This window comes from Pinus tabuliformis, chromosome 2_1 (genome assembly GCF_031772625.1).
Source record: "Pinus tabuliformis cultivar Carrire ecotype Pingquan chromosome 2_1, CPIR1, whole genome shotgun sequence".
Classification (NCBI taxonomy): domain Eukaryota; kingdom Viridiplantae; phylum Streptophyta; class Pinopsida; order Pinales; family Pinaceae; genus Pinus; species Pinus tabuliformis.
The window spans coordinates 992,870,237-992,885,361 of NC_142299.1; the positions used below are offsets into that span (position 1 = coordinate 992,870,237).

General features: G+C 42.1%; 1 protein-coding gene across 5 annotated transcripts in view; it reads right to left on the bottom strand.

Annotated features, from left to right (window-relative positions):
• LOC149203970 (endo-1,3;1,4-beta-D-glucanase-like) overlaps positions 1–15,125 on the bottom strand; it is a 439,676-nt gene that overhangs the window by 77,245 nt on the left and 347,306 nt on the right. The window lies entirely within an intron of this gene.

Genomic DNA, 15,125 nt, shown 5'->3' on the forward strand with positions numbered 1-15,125 from the left:
GGAGAGGGTTTTTCGCCATATAACTTAGCCAAAATGTCATCTTCATTTTCAAGGTTATTTATACTAAAAGCTGACGAGGGATTCATAATGTCACGACTATTTTCCTTAACCTCCATCCAATCGTCCATAGACAAAGGAAACTTGTTACCCACTACATTTATTTGATCGCCCGCCCCAAACATTCCATTATCTAAAATTCTTCTAACGATGGGACAAGTAGCCTCCTCATGAAGAGCATCACAAACCCGATAGTAAGGTGGAGCATTATCGACCAAATTAGTAAGCGGATTAGGAGGTCTCTGCTCACTAGATTGACCCTTCTTTTGCCAATTGTTATTTCTATTATTATTATTTCTGGGTTGGAACTTTGCGTTTACGCTCTTTCCATTTGGACCAACCTATTCTGCAAAGTAGCTATCTCCTTAGTATGATTAATTTCCATGCTTTCGATCTTTTGGAGCAATTTCTGAACAAGCTCGCTATCAGGTTCTTGAACCTCTTTTCCTTTAGGTTCTTTCAATTTCGTTGCATGCCTATCAAAACCTGGGATTTCAGACTTCCTAGATGCTGCCTTATCCTTTTCAAGCTCTACAACTAAGGCTTGGCAATCCCTATAATTAGGAAGTTTAGCATGTCTCAACTCATAAGAGGGCTCAGGGCTAAAGGCATCAATATAAAAATCTCGAAGAGATTTGTCGGTAGGTTTATAATCTTGAGGTAATTCTTTAATAATATCATTAAACCTTTTGTTAAATTCTTCAGTGGTTTCATTCTCTCTCTTTTTGATTATGCTAATAGCTTTCACGAGGTGTCTTCCTTCTCTCTTATCTCCATACTTTTCCTTAAAGGCATTAATGATCGATTGTAAGGAATCAAATGAATTCTGAGGCTTTTCTGAAAACCAGTCATGAGCATCGCCCTCCAAGGTTAGAATAAAAAGAGTCATTCTAACATCTTCATGATTAAAATCAGCAGACCTTGCGTACTTAGCCATCCATAAACTAAAAGCTTTCAGATGTGAATTAGCACTAATTGTGTTATTTCCCTGAAAGCTAGGCAATTTATCTATCCCATGTGTTGGAAGATCATTGGGATAACCTTGAATGTTAGAAAAATCGCAAGGAGCATATATATCCATGATGTCGTGCTCGACCGGGCAAGTAAAAAGGAAATGGATATCAGATAGGGCTTCTTGTCCGAGGTTAACAAGAAGTGTATGAGAAGATAGTTTGTGTAATCGTACTCTGAGAGCCCTTTCAGGATCAGGAGCAGGATTGCACAAACTGCTTGGATGTCTTCTAGTATACACTCTTGCAGATGATATATGAAGTGGAGTCGCCACCCGGACAGAAAGTGAAACACAGAAAAGCTCGAAAGGAAGGAGCTAAGGACAGGAAAAGACGAGAGGAAAGAAACGAGACGAATGTCGAAGGAACCAAGGACAGAAAAAACTCTGTCCTCGACAATGGCGCCAAAAAATGTTGTCGCACAGATTGTCTAAGCACCGCGACAATGCTCAGACCGGGGGCTGTCACCCTGATCCCCTATCTCTCCGTTTAAACCGTCTCCATAGGCTAAGGGGGGTAGACCCTTTGGGATAAAAGAAGACCAACTGGCAGTCAGTTGGCTTGGGAGACACAGCGAGGGAAACAAGCACTTGAGTGATTAAAACTTGATTAGATCTTGCTATGCTTAGAACCAGTGCCTTATGGAGTTTAATGATTAAATAATTGTTTATCAACTACTGCAAAAATATGAAATTTGTAATTCCAAGATTAACAATCATTTACCATCAAATAACCCAAGCAATGCAAGATATTCAATAAATGCACAATGCTTTAACAATGTTCCAGCAATTATACTTCAAAAAATCAAATGCTTTAAATGACCATAAAATTTAGATGTTGACCAGTTCACAAAATGATTCACCACTTTTCAATAGCTAATCTTTAAATAAACATTTAAGCGCATTTAACTATAGAGAAGTGGAACATAAATACCACAAAAGACGCCAAAATGAATTTTCAATTTTTAGTTAATCTTTTCAATTTATTTTTTTTTAAATTCTAAGTTTAAAATAAAACAAAACTAAAATCTAAATAAATAAAATTTAAATCTAAATGAAAATAAAAAATCTAAACTATAAAACAAAATTCTAAATAAAAGCCTAAGGATTAACTTTTTATGCCCTTTTTTTAGGATTTTTTATTTTTTATTTATTTTATTTGAAATTCTTAAAATTCTAAACTTAAAATCAAAATAGAACAAAGTTGGAATCTAAAGCTAAAACATAAATCAACCCTAAAATTTATATTTATATATATATATATATATATATATTATTAATTTTTATAAAATTTAAATCAAAACTAAATCTAAAAAATGAAACAGAACTTTAGATTTCTAAACTATATAAAAAAAGGAATCAATTCTAATTAAAATCTAAATGGAAAACAAACTTTACCCTAACTTAAATTAACGCATACATAACCAAAAAAAAAAAACGAAAGTCGAATTTTTGTTTTTTGTTTTTTGTTGTTTATATGAATGTAGGTGCAGTCGGCCAAGGTGAGGAGAGCGAGGTGAAGAACTAAGCAGCCTATGGAGCTCGACGCAGTAATGGCCAAAACGCAGAACTGGAGAGGTGGAGGATAAGGGAGCTGCGTTTGAGGGTTGTTGTGCAGATGAGAAAGACAGTGTGTGATTGAGGAAGGAGCCGCACAGGTAAAGGGAGCACGTGGGAGGCTGAGTGGATTCAATTTGCAGGTTGGACAACTCAGAATGCGTAGAAGGAAAGAGGAATGCGTGAAGACTGTGTGGAGGAGTGCCACAGGGATTAGAGTGAGGGTGCGGGTAGCGTGGATGGTGTTGGTTTCGAAGGTTGCGTGGAGAATACGTTGAGAAAGCAAGGGACTACGTGGGCGATGGAACTTGTGGTGGCTGAGAATGCCAGAAGGAATTGCGTGGAAGACAATGGGTGTGGAGCGAAGAGGTAGCCAGGGAGAAAATGTGATTGCGGCAGCGTTGAGGAGAGGATGGAGCAGGAAGAGGCACATATATGGCTACACGGGGAGACTCGGGCTGCCAAAGGGAGAAAGGAACTGCGTGGAACGCATATGGAGATGTGGATCAGTAGCAGCGTGAGGGTTTGACAGATTGGGAATATGCCTGTGGATTTGGCAGCTATGGAGGGGAGAAGGTTTCAACGCAAACCCAATAGGATGAGATATCAGGGATTTAATGGGGTAAGCAAGGATTTTACACGATTTGCTTAAAAAAAAATTCGAAATTTTTCTGTAGAAGGAAAACCCAGGTAGCAGACAAAGGGCCTAGAAAAACCTCAAACTTCTTCAGAAACTTTAAAATTTTTTAACTCCCTTTGTTTCTGATGAAAACCTTGCAATAAATTTCCAGATCTGAAAGTGACTGAAGTTGAAACCCTTGGATAGCAAAACAGTGCCCCTATAAAAACTGGTTATGAGGCCAGATCTTACCCCCCAGGGCCTAGATCTGGCTTCCAACAAGAATCTCTTCCTCAAATCAGCAACCTGCAAAAAACAGAAAACCCAGAGGCAAAATATGCAAGGAGATAACCCAAAATTTAACTAAATAATTACAATATTCACAAACTAACGACTCTAAGCCGTCAGATTTGTCAATGACCCACAAAAATATTTTCAGAATTTCAGATTTACTATGAGATGCTTCAGAAAACCCCTCATGCATTCAGAAGAGAAATTTAAATGATAAACCCGAGATCAAAACTGGCTGGGCTCTTAAAAAAAGTGCTTCTCGGGAGTTGGCTGGTTCAGCTGAGAACTTCCCCAAATGCCCGTTGATCTTCAAAATCTAGATTTTTCTGCACAGCTTACTTCAACCATCAACAAAGAGAGAGAAAACAATACTAAAATCCAAATCTAATGGAGATACCTGCCATCATATTAAGAAATTATACTACCATTCAGACCCTAGTGACTAAACAAGATACCTGTGTTTAAAATCACTCTTCATCAAGCTATTATCAATGGCTGAAATTAGAATCATGCATAGAAATAAAACATCTTACAGCATTTCCAAAAAAGTAACACTAGCAAGATTTCAACCCCAAAGTCTTTCTTTATTGCATATTAAAAATGACTACAAGAGAGCTTTCTTTAGTACAAGACTCACAGATTGAATGATCTCAAATGACCGTTGACAGCCTATTTAAAAGAAAATTTCTCCAACGGCTCTATCGAGTGATCCATGTCAAAATGATCTCGACCGTCGATGAGGATCAAAATCTCTTTTAATCTCATCCTTCGAAACTTTAAATGCATTTTAATATATTAAAAAATTAAAATTTTGCATTTATTTCCTCAAAACTTTGACTTTTTATTATTTTATTTTTTAGTTATTTTTAATTTTTTATTATTATTTTATTATTATTTATATCTTTTATTATTTTTATTGGACCCTCGAACTTAGCCTTTGGAAAAATCACCTAGGACCTAGGACTTATGAGGGGATAAAACATTTTCTAACCCTCAAGACACTTTACATCATGACTTTTACAATTTTACATCTCAAGGGGGAAAACCCATTTGACATAGACCCTCATAGACCACCCAGCTCTGTGACACAAATATAATCTAGCAGATCAAGCAATTTGTAATAACCTAACCAAATAATTAGGATTATTTCCAAATTACTTTTACATAGACTCGAAGCACACTAGGATTCCCCTAAGATTCTAATGACAAAATCCATTCCGGCTTTGGGGTTAGGCTGAAGGAAATATTTGCCGATCATGGATCAGCGAGACAAAAAACCTTCCGGAACGTAGATCATCACTAGAAAATTAGGTTTACCTAGGCAAATACATACATGATACAGATCTGCTAAGATTATTTACAATTTACACATGTAGACTGGGTTTACAACATAACATGATCGGGCTGATGATGATAGTCGAACGACACGGACACGTCGATCAAGCGCTATCCCTTTTGCGAAAAAAGGGGGTGTACTGCTATGGGTAGTTGACAAGTAGTGGTCAACACGCTCCATTATAAACCGCCCTATTGTAATATCGCATCCGCGTGGACCCGTTATATTATTGTGGACCTGTTACACCATTACAACATGATCTAATGTTATATCACATCTGCATTGGAAGTCATGTATTAAAAAGGAATGCAACTTGGAATCTGCGATTGTGATATATATACGGACCCACGGGACCATTACAATACGTTGTAATACAACATCGCATCCGCCACATCGCAAGTTTTTTAAGCTATTGTCACATTAAAACCCCGATTGCGATATAAGTATGCGGACCCGCTGCACCATTATAATACGTCCTAAAGAAATATCGCATCCGTCGCATATCGCAAGTCTTGAAGAGATGTAACAATGGAAAACCGCCGATTGCGATAAGGTTATGGACCCGATGGGTTTATTAACTACTGCTTAAGATCGCATCGCATCCACTCCATCGGCAGTAGCGGAATCACTGTGTTATGTGCGAACCTCCGAAAAACTGCGATTGCGATTAAGGTGATGATGTGGCTGGTGGGACCACCCATTATATGTTTTGTTTTAACTATGTTGATATATGAAGATCGATGATGTTGATATCGGAGGACAGAGTATGTTATGGGCACGACTTGTAAAAGACCTCCAGAAGTTGCGATTGTGATTAAAGGAATGACATGGCACGTAGGATCTCCAATATGATTTTAATATGCAACATTTTTGTAATTCGGCCTCTCTTCCGAATGAACACGTCCTTTGAGTATTGGTGAATTCGAAGAGACAGAGGAAGCCGAAGAGCGAGCGCAGAGGAAGCTGAAAGATCAAGCGAGCGAAAAGAAAGCCAAAGGTCAGGGGTATCAGGCATCTATAACAGAGAACAAGGAAAGTTTATCGTTTGGTGAAACTGTAAGAAACAGAGGAAGCCGAAGGTCTGGCAGACGTGGAAGAAGCAGGAGGACAGAAGTAAGTCATAGGTCCAGCAGGGTTGGGAGTAGAGAATTACTACCAAATAGATCCAGACAATTTACAGCAGAGGGTTGGAGCCCTTGGGGTTGGTGTTGTTGGAAATAATACTGAGAGGGGGGTTGAATCAGTATTAGTCAAGTCAATAATCTTTTTCTTTTCATACTCAAATTTATATACACTACTTCAATGAAGGTAACCCGCATGTACACGCAACTGTGTTTAAGGAAACCAGCGTATATCCAACAAACTTATGATTCAGTTAATTCATCATATGTTGATCTTTAATCTGTGCATCAGTACTTTATTAAACATTAAACAGTAACCATGTGCAGTTAATAACAGAATGAACCATCACACATAAGAAACACACATGAACACCAGGATTTAAGGTGGAAACCTAATGTGGGTGAAAACCACCTGCTGTTGTCGTCTCTATTTTCTTTTAATAATAAGAAAATCTGTTTACAACATTGTATTAGTGCAGACTCATACCAGTACGTAGGCTAGGTTACTACCTTCTTTCGTTCTCCAACTTCTACTGGAAGGGAGCTACAACCCCCTAGCTCTTGTACTAGCTGATATGTTTACTAGTACGTAGGCGCCAACCTATAGAAGGCTACAACCTTCTCTCTTCCTCCAGGGACCACGTTTCATAAATTTTCAGACTGGATGCTCCTGGTACACAACAATACACATGAAGGCCTCGTTTCATCTAATTTTCATATTGGACCCATTATCAACATTGAAGCTCAAAATCAATCACCACTGCACTACAACCATCAAATACATCTGCATTAACCAATCATTAAAACTCAATCATAAATCTCTGAATCACCCACAACTGAATCACTGAAAGCCCATCGTCACTGAAGAAAATCACAATCAATCAATCTAAACATTCAGTATACTGTCATCAAACTACAGTCACCAAAACACAGAGCAGAACCCAGAATTCTGCAACAACAGCCAGATCCAACTGTAACTTCAAATATCATATTACATAATGTATACGCTACTTAGATGTGTTGAACTAGCGTGTATATGCGCTTTTATCAAATCCAACCAGCATATATGTCTATAAATATTAATTCATAATTTTGCAGCTATTCCAGACTTTAGTCATACCCAGATCATAACATTTACAGAACAACACATGCGTCAGTATTCAGATCTAGACTATACATGATCAAACCATATAATGATAATTCATTTCAAGCCTTAAGATCCTGATCCATCATTAGATATTATCCCTCATCAACCGCTAAGGTTCATCCTTGGTTCAGATCAAACAAAGCACCATAAGCCGATAACCTGCATACTAGATCTCACACTTCATCAGATATTCAATCCTTGCACACCTTGGCCTAATGATCTTCTCCTCCTTATATAGTTTTAGGCCTTTCTCAATACCATGGATCAAAACCACTTAGGACCAATACCTTGGACCAAATACCTCAGACCAAAAACTTAGTTTTCCAACATATATGCGCTTTTCCTTCTGTGAAAGTGCGTGAGTACGTATACGCTACTTGTGTTCAGTGAACCTACGTGTATATGCAACTTGGTCAAGGTGAACCTACGTATACCTCTCTTTCTTCATTCTTTGTAGTCTGATCTGTAATTCTTTGTTGTTAACCTGCTGCACTGTGAACTGTCATCTGAGAGAGTTGCCATTGTACATTACTTCTGAACTGATTCCTTTGAACTACCCTGCATTTTGTCACAACTGTCATGCATTCTGTCACATCTGATATCTCTTCTATAGATTCATCTAGTTACCATATACAAGTGAGTTGTTCTGCTACAAGTGGGTTGCCATCAAGTACAACACATGCATCATAATGCCAACAGGTGCCTCAGAACTAGAAGGATTGGTGTCCTAGGAGTTGGTGCTCCTAAATCCAAGGTTGGTGCCTTGACAAGATAGGGTTGGTGCTCTGGAGGTTGGAGCCTCACAAAAAGTCCAAGTTGGTGCTTGGTAACTGGTTGAAGCTATATATATATTGTACTTGATTTATTGAAAAGATTATATTAATAAAATCATTCATTCCTGTTATTTATTTCTGTGTTCTAAATATAAATGATTTAACAAAAAATAACAATTGAAAAGAAATACTGATTCACCCCCCCTCTCAGTATTTCCAACACTCTCTTCGACTCCCTCTGAGTCTCTACTTCCCTCCTGGAAGTTCTCTTCTAGACTCCCTCTGAGTCTCGATTTCCCTCCTGGAAATCCTTCTACCAATAGTCAAATCGTACCTCTCTGATCCCCTTTGCTCCCGCAACACTGATCTGGATTTCTTGGCTTGAAATCCGCCTAGGTAGCGACTCCCTCTACCTTGGTTTTGTCTCGTTAGGTACTGTTCTACCTCGACAGCAACAACACCCCACCAGCGTCACACTCCGCAATCTGCCCACAACTTCCTATGCCCCAACAACTGAAGAAATTGAGCCTCTTGGCTCTGCTTAATCCCGGCAAGGCTGAATCGCTCTTCTGGCCAACTGCATCACTCCTACCTGGCTAAGTAGGATGACGTGGCTCCTCGTGAGCCTCTTTGGCCTTTCTCTGCCTTTGCGCTGGCCTCTCTCTGGCTCGGAATGATGACGCAGGCCCTTCTGTGTCACTCCTTCTCTGCTGCTTTCTGCTTAGGAATAACTTATGTCTCTCAAAACAGTTGTTTCTGCTGCAAATTCTTTGATTCCGCTGGTGCCTTCAGCGCTCCTGTGATCTGCAATGCTCTGATACCATGTTGAAATTTCTAAGTCTAACCCGTTAGAAATTTTCCTGCACTATCTAGTTTATTTCACCTACTTGTTTAATTACCGAACAAGTTATTTAACCATATAAATAATGAAATAAACACAATGCAGTCTCAACCATCTATAGATCATCAACTGAAACAAATACACAAACACACAAGGGACACCGTTATTTTTGGACAAGTGTCCCAGGAAAACCCCAACTTGGGAAAACCGGTGCAGCAGTTCTGAGGATTTTATTATTAAGCAGCTTTTCTTGAGTACAACTGGGTGCCAAACTGGCTCACCCTACAGAGAAATCTATTTGGTAGTAATACCTCTCTTTGGAAGTAGATATTCTGAAAGTCTACTCCACGCAACTCTCTCCAACGCCTCTCTGAGGCTCTGCGTCAGCCCTCCTAGCCTCTACGCCAACCTAGAACCCTCTGCGTCAGCCTACAAATTCTCTGCGCTACCTCTCTGGCCCTCTGCGTCACCCACGCAGGCCCCCTGGCCCTCTACGTGTTGATTTGGGGTAGCGTCGGATGTGCTCTAGCCATGAAAATTGGTGGAGAGGCTAAAGCACATGAGATCTCCAAGACCCAGAAATGGTTTGGCAGATTCTACCCGGTTAAGAAGATATTAAAATAATTAATATTTTTAATGGAGTTCCTAAGTCTAAACTTAGGAAAAATAAAATATTAATGGGTATTAATATAAAACTGGGTTAGAAGGTTCTAAATGACATGGATCAAGCCAAATCTAATCTTAGTCATTGATTAGAGATGTAATCTCGGTCGTTGAAGGAGCAACGAGAAAAGTATAAGAGGAGGCTTGAGGGTCAGTTGGAGGACACACCAGAGTGATCAATCATTCGATTTTCTAGAGCGGCGTTTACTAAGAGAAATCGAATCAGTGATCAGAGTTGCAGCGAGAGGCAGTGAGTACGAGGAAGAGAGGTAGAGATAGTGTTGGGAGACTAGCGCAGAGGCAGAGAGGTAGATGCAGAGCCAAAGGGAGCCACGCAGAGCCCAACAGAGAGAGGCAGAGGCCAGAAGGGCCTGCGTCATCCACGCGGAGGCTGCAGGAGTGACACAGAGGGCCGGAGAGGCTGCGCAGAGCCTCAAAGGGCTGGCACAGAGCCTTAGAGGGCCGACGAAGAGGGTTTCAGGCTGACGCAGTGCCTCAAATTGCTCTCGAGAGGGTTTTGTGTAGCAGATTTTCAGAATATCTGCTTCCGAAGAGAAGGTATCATTGCCAGATTATTTTTCTCTGTCGGGTGCGCTGGTTTGGCACCCAATTGTAGTCAAGGAAATACTGCATAATAATAAAACCCTCAGAACTGTTGCACCGGTTTTCCTAAGTTGGGTATTTTCGGGGACGATTGTCCAAAAGTAACGGTGTCACTTGTGTGTTTGTCTATTTCTTTCATCTGTTGATATGTATATGGTTGAGACTATATTGTGTTTATTTTAGTGTTTATATGGTTAAATAACTTGTTAGTAATTAAACAAGTAGGCGAAATAAACACGAAAATACAGATAGAATTTCTAACGGGTAATACTTAGAAATTTCAACATGGTATCAGAGCATTGCAGATCACAGGAGCGCTAAAGGCGCCAACTGAATCAAATAATTTGCAGCAGAAACAACTGTCCCAAATGACAAAAGTTGTTCCTAGGCAAAGAGGGGTTGACGCAAAGGGCCTGCGTCATTAGTTCGAGCCAGAGAAGCCAGCGCAGAGGCTGAGGAAGGAAGAAGAGGCTCACGAATAGCCATGTAGAGACCAGGAGGGTTGACGCATTTGGCCAAGGAAGCAAATTAGCCTTGTCGAGATTGCGCAGAGCCTAGAGGCTCAATTCTTCAGCTGTCGAGGCATAGGAGGCTATGGGCAGATCCAAGAGAGTGAAGCTGGTGGGGCGTTGTTGCTGCTGAGACAGAACAGTACCTAACGGGGCAAAACAAAGGTAGAGGGAGTCGCTACTTGGGCGGATTTCCAGCCAAGAAATCCAGATCAGTGTTGCAGGTGCATCGGAGATCGGAGAGGTGTGACTTGATAGTTGGCAGGTAGATTTCCAGGAGGGAAATCGAGACTCAAAAGGAGTCTAGCAGAGAACTTCCAGGAGGGAAGTAGTGACTTAGAAGGAGTCGAAGAGAGAACTTCCAGAAGGGAAGTAGAGACTCAGAGGAGTCGAAAGGAAGAGCAGAGAGATGGCCATGAATGGACTGAGGGATCAAGACAGGCTGGACGGGGTGTCCAACTTTGTCATCTAGAAGGCCAAGATCCTGTCCGTTCTAGATAGACATCGCATCAAGGCCTTCACCTTGAGAAATGTGGCGATCTGAGTCGACCCTGCTAACCACGAAAAATATGAGGATGCAATGGCCAAGGCGAAATGCATAATTCTTGATGGGGTCAAGGATCATGTGGTCCAGCATATTGCCAAGAAGGACATGACAAAGGACATGTGGGACACCTTGACGAGGTTGTATCAAGGCACTTCCATGTCAAGGAAGATGCTACTAGAGAATCAGCTGCGGTCGTACCAGATGTAGAAGCGGGAGCAGGTAGATCACTTCCTTAGCAGGTGGCAGGAGATCCGGGACCAACTGACTTCTATAGGGGCCACGCCGGATGAGGAATTAATACTGAGGACCGCCCTAAACGTAGTCTCTGAGGAGTGGGAGACATTCGTCCAAAGTATTTTGGGTAGAGCGATTCTTCCAAGATGGGAAGAACTGTGGGCATCTCTTCGCCAAGAAGAGATCAGATGGCTGACCAAGACAGGAAGTAGCAGCAAAGGAGCCCAGGTCAAGAAAGAGGAGGAAGAGGATGCAACTCTGGCATCTGTGGGGAAGCAAGAGAAGAGGAAGAAAAACAACCTCTCCAAGATAAAGTGCTTCAACTATGGGGAACTGGGGCATTATGCAAACCAGTTTCTGAGGAAGAAGAATAAGAGAGAGGCGTCTGACTCCAAGGCAGCGCCAGCGAAGGCGGAAAAGGAGGTAGAGGAGGATGACGATTGTGCCATGAGTGCTCATGTACCTCTAGAGAAGAGGTGGGGAGACATCGAGCTGTAGTCAGGAAGACTACAAGCGATGAGGGGCAGGATCCTTGAGGTACCCAAACTCTTGGATCATACCTGGCTACAGGAGCCCCGAAGTGAGAGTAGCAGGATGGCAGATATCGGTAGAGCATAGTCCTCGCTAAGAGGGAGTGTTGAGTTGGGGTAGCATCAGATGTGCTCTAGCTATGAAAATTGGTGGAGAGGCTAAAGCAACATGAGATCTCCAAGACCTATAAATGGTTTAGGCAGATTCTACTTGGTTAAGGAGATATTAAAATAATTAATATTTTTAATGGAGTTCCTAAGTTTAAACTTAGGAAAAATAAAATATTAATGGGTATTAATATAAAACTGGGTTAGAAGGTTTTAAATGACATGGATCAAGCCAAATCTAATCTTAACGTTGATTAGAGATGTAATCTCGGTCGTTGAAGGAGCAACAGGAAAAGTATAAGAGAAGGCTTGAGGGCCAGTTGGAGGACACACTAGAGTGATCAGTCATTCGATTTTCTAGAGCGGGGTTTTCTAAGAGAAATCGAATCAGTGATCAGAGTTGCAGCGAGGGGCAGTGAGGACGAGGCAGAGAGGCAAAGATAGTGTCGGGAGACCAGCGCAGAGACAGAGAAGCAGAGGCAGAGCTAGAGGGAGCCACGCAGAGCTAGAGGGAGCCACGCAGAGCCTAATAGAGACAGCACAGAGGCCAGAAGGGCCTGCATCATCCACACAGAGGCTGCAGGAGTGACATAGAGGGCCAGAGAGGCTGCGTAGAGCCTCAGAGGGCTGACGCAAAGGGTTTCAGGCTGACACAGAGGCCAAGAGGGTTGACGCAGTGCCTCAGATTGTGCTGGAGAGGGTTTCGTGGAGCAGACTTTCAGAATATCAGCTTCCGAAGAGAAGGTATTACTGCCGGATTATTTTTCTCTGTCGAGTGAGCCGATTTGGCACCCAGTTGTACTCAAGGAAATACTGCGTAAGAATAAAACCCTCAGAACTGCTGCACCGGTTTTCCCAAGTTGGGTTTTTCCAAGGACGATTGTCCAAAAATAACGGTGTCACTTGTGTGTTTGTCTATTTCTTTCATCTGTTGATCTATAGATGGTTGAGACTGTATTTTGTTTATTTCAGTGTTTATATGGTTAAATAACTTGTTAGTAATTAAACAAGTAGGCAAAATAAACCAGAGAATACAAATAAAATTTCTAATGGGTAATACTTAGAAATTTCAACACTTCCTAGTCACTCTGGCCCTCTACGTGTCTCTTGCTGGATCTGCGTAGCCTTCTCTGCCTCTGCACTGGTCTCCTGGCACTATCTCTACCTCTCTGATATGTACTCACTGCCCCTCGCTGCAACTTTGATCACTGGTTCGATTTCTCTCAGCAAACCCCACTCCAGAAAATCGAACTGACTGATCAACTTGGTGTATCTCCAATTAACCCTCAAGCCTCCTCTTATTCTTTTTCTGTTGAGTCTTCAACGGCCGAGATTACATCTCTAATCAATGACTAAGATTAGATTTGGCTTGATCCATGTCATTTAGAACCTTCTAACCCAGTTTTATATTAATACCCATTAATATTTTTATTTTCCTAAGTTTAGACTTAGGAATCCATTAAAAATATTAGTTATTTTAATATCTCTCTCACTGGGTAGAATTTCCCCAAACCATTTCTGGATCTTGGAGATCTCATGTGCTTTAGCCTCTCCACTAATTTTCATGGCTAGAGCACATCCGATGCTACCCCAAATCAACATTGTACGTGCTTCAGCACATCCCCCTTGAGGCCCTTCCATGTGAATCTCTCCCTGACTTCCATGTATGTTTTCTGGAACCCCTGATGCCCTGACAATGGCGGGTCATGTGCTACCTGGAGCACCCTCTCCCTTAACTGCGAGTTGGGCACCAGAATTATGTGCCCCTTATAGTAGATGACCTCGTCCATCACTCGGTAGCGCTCATCTGCGTGGTTACCCTCTAAAATCTCGCATGCCCTCCTGTCCTTGGAGTACTCCACTAATAGCTCGACCTTCCAATCATGGCAGATGCTCATGAGTGACAGACCTGCGGGTCTCTGTGATAGAGCATCAGCCACCACATTGTGCTTTCCCCACACATACTCTATGTCGAAGTCATAGGCGTGCACCTTGCTGACCCATCTCTGTTGCCTGTCTTTGAGGCTCACAGATAGCTCGTATCTTCTCCCCATGGACCTTCACCCCATCTGCACCAATGATATGCCCTAAGTAGAGCATCTCTGTGAGGCCAAACTCACAGTTGGACAGCTTGGCATAAAACTATTGCTCCTCCAAAATATGCAGCACCTCCTCCAAGTGCTGGAGATGCTCCTCCCAAGTCCTGCTGTAAATTAAAATATCGTCGAAGAAAACCAACACAAATATGCTCAACTTCCTCTGGAAGACATGGTTCATACACGACTAGAAGGTAGCCAGAGCATTGGTCAGCCCAAATGGCATGACCAGGAACTCGAAGTGCCCATAATGGCACCGAAAAATTGTCTTGGGGATGTCCTAATCCCTCACCCTGATCTGGTGGTGCCCTGAAGGTAGATCTATCTTAGAGAAGTACTTGGCTCCTCTAAGCTCATCCATCAACTCATCTATGCGGGGGATGGGGTACCGATTCTTCAGTGTCTTCCGGTTGAGGGCCCGATGGTCAATGCACATGCGCAAGGTTCCATCCTTCTTCTTCACCAGCACTACTGAAGAAGTGAAGGGACTGGAACTTGGCCTGATATGGCCCAATGCCAACAGCTCTTTGATGGCTCTCTCAATCTCATCCTTATAGGCCTTAGGATGCCTATAAGGGGTAGTGATCACTGCCTGCACACCCGGCTCCAACTCAATGGTGTGCTCAAATCCCCTGTCTGGCAGCTGCCCTGGTGGAATATCCCCAAACACCACTGCATACCTGTCCAACAAGGCCTATATGTCTGGAGGTGGTGGTTGGACCTGTCCCCCAACCTATGAAACCCTCAGCTCCACTGCCCATGCTATGTCCCCATGTCGCAGATCTGCCTCCATCCTATGCGCTGAGAATGTCTAGGGTGGATATCAATGCATGCCTATGAGGACTTCTGACTTGCCATCCAACTCGGTGAACTCCATCTCCAGTTTCTTCCAATCAATAGTGACTCGCCCAAGGGAGTACAACTACTGGATACCCATCACTACGTTGGTGTCTGGCACATCGACCACAAAGAAGTGGTCCATCATCGAGTAGTTCCCCATAGCTACCGTCAAAGAAGGCACATACCAAGTGCACTGCATGGTACGGTCACCTGGTACTGGGACTGAAAAGCCCTCAAACTCAGT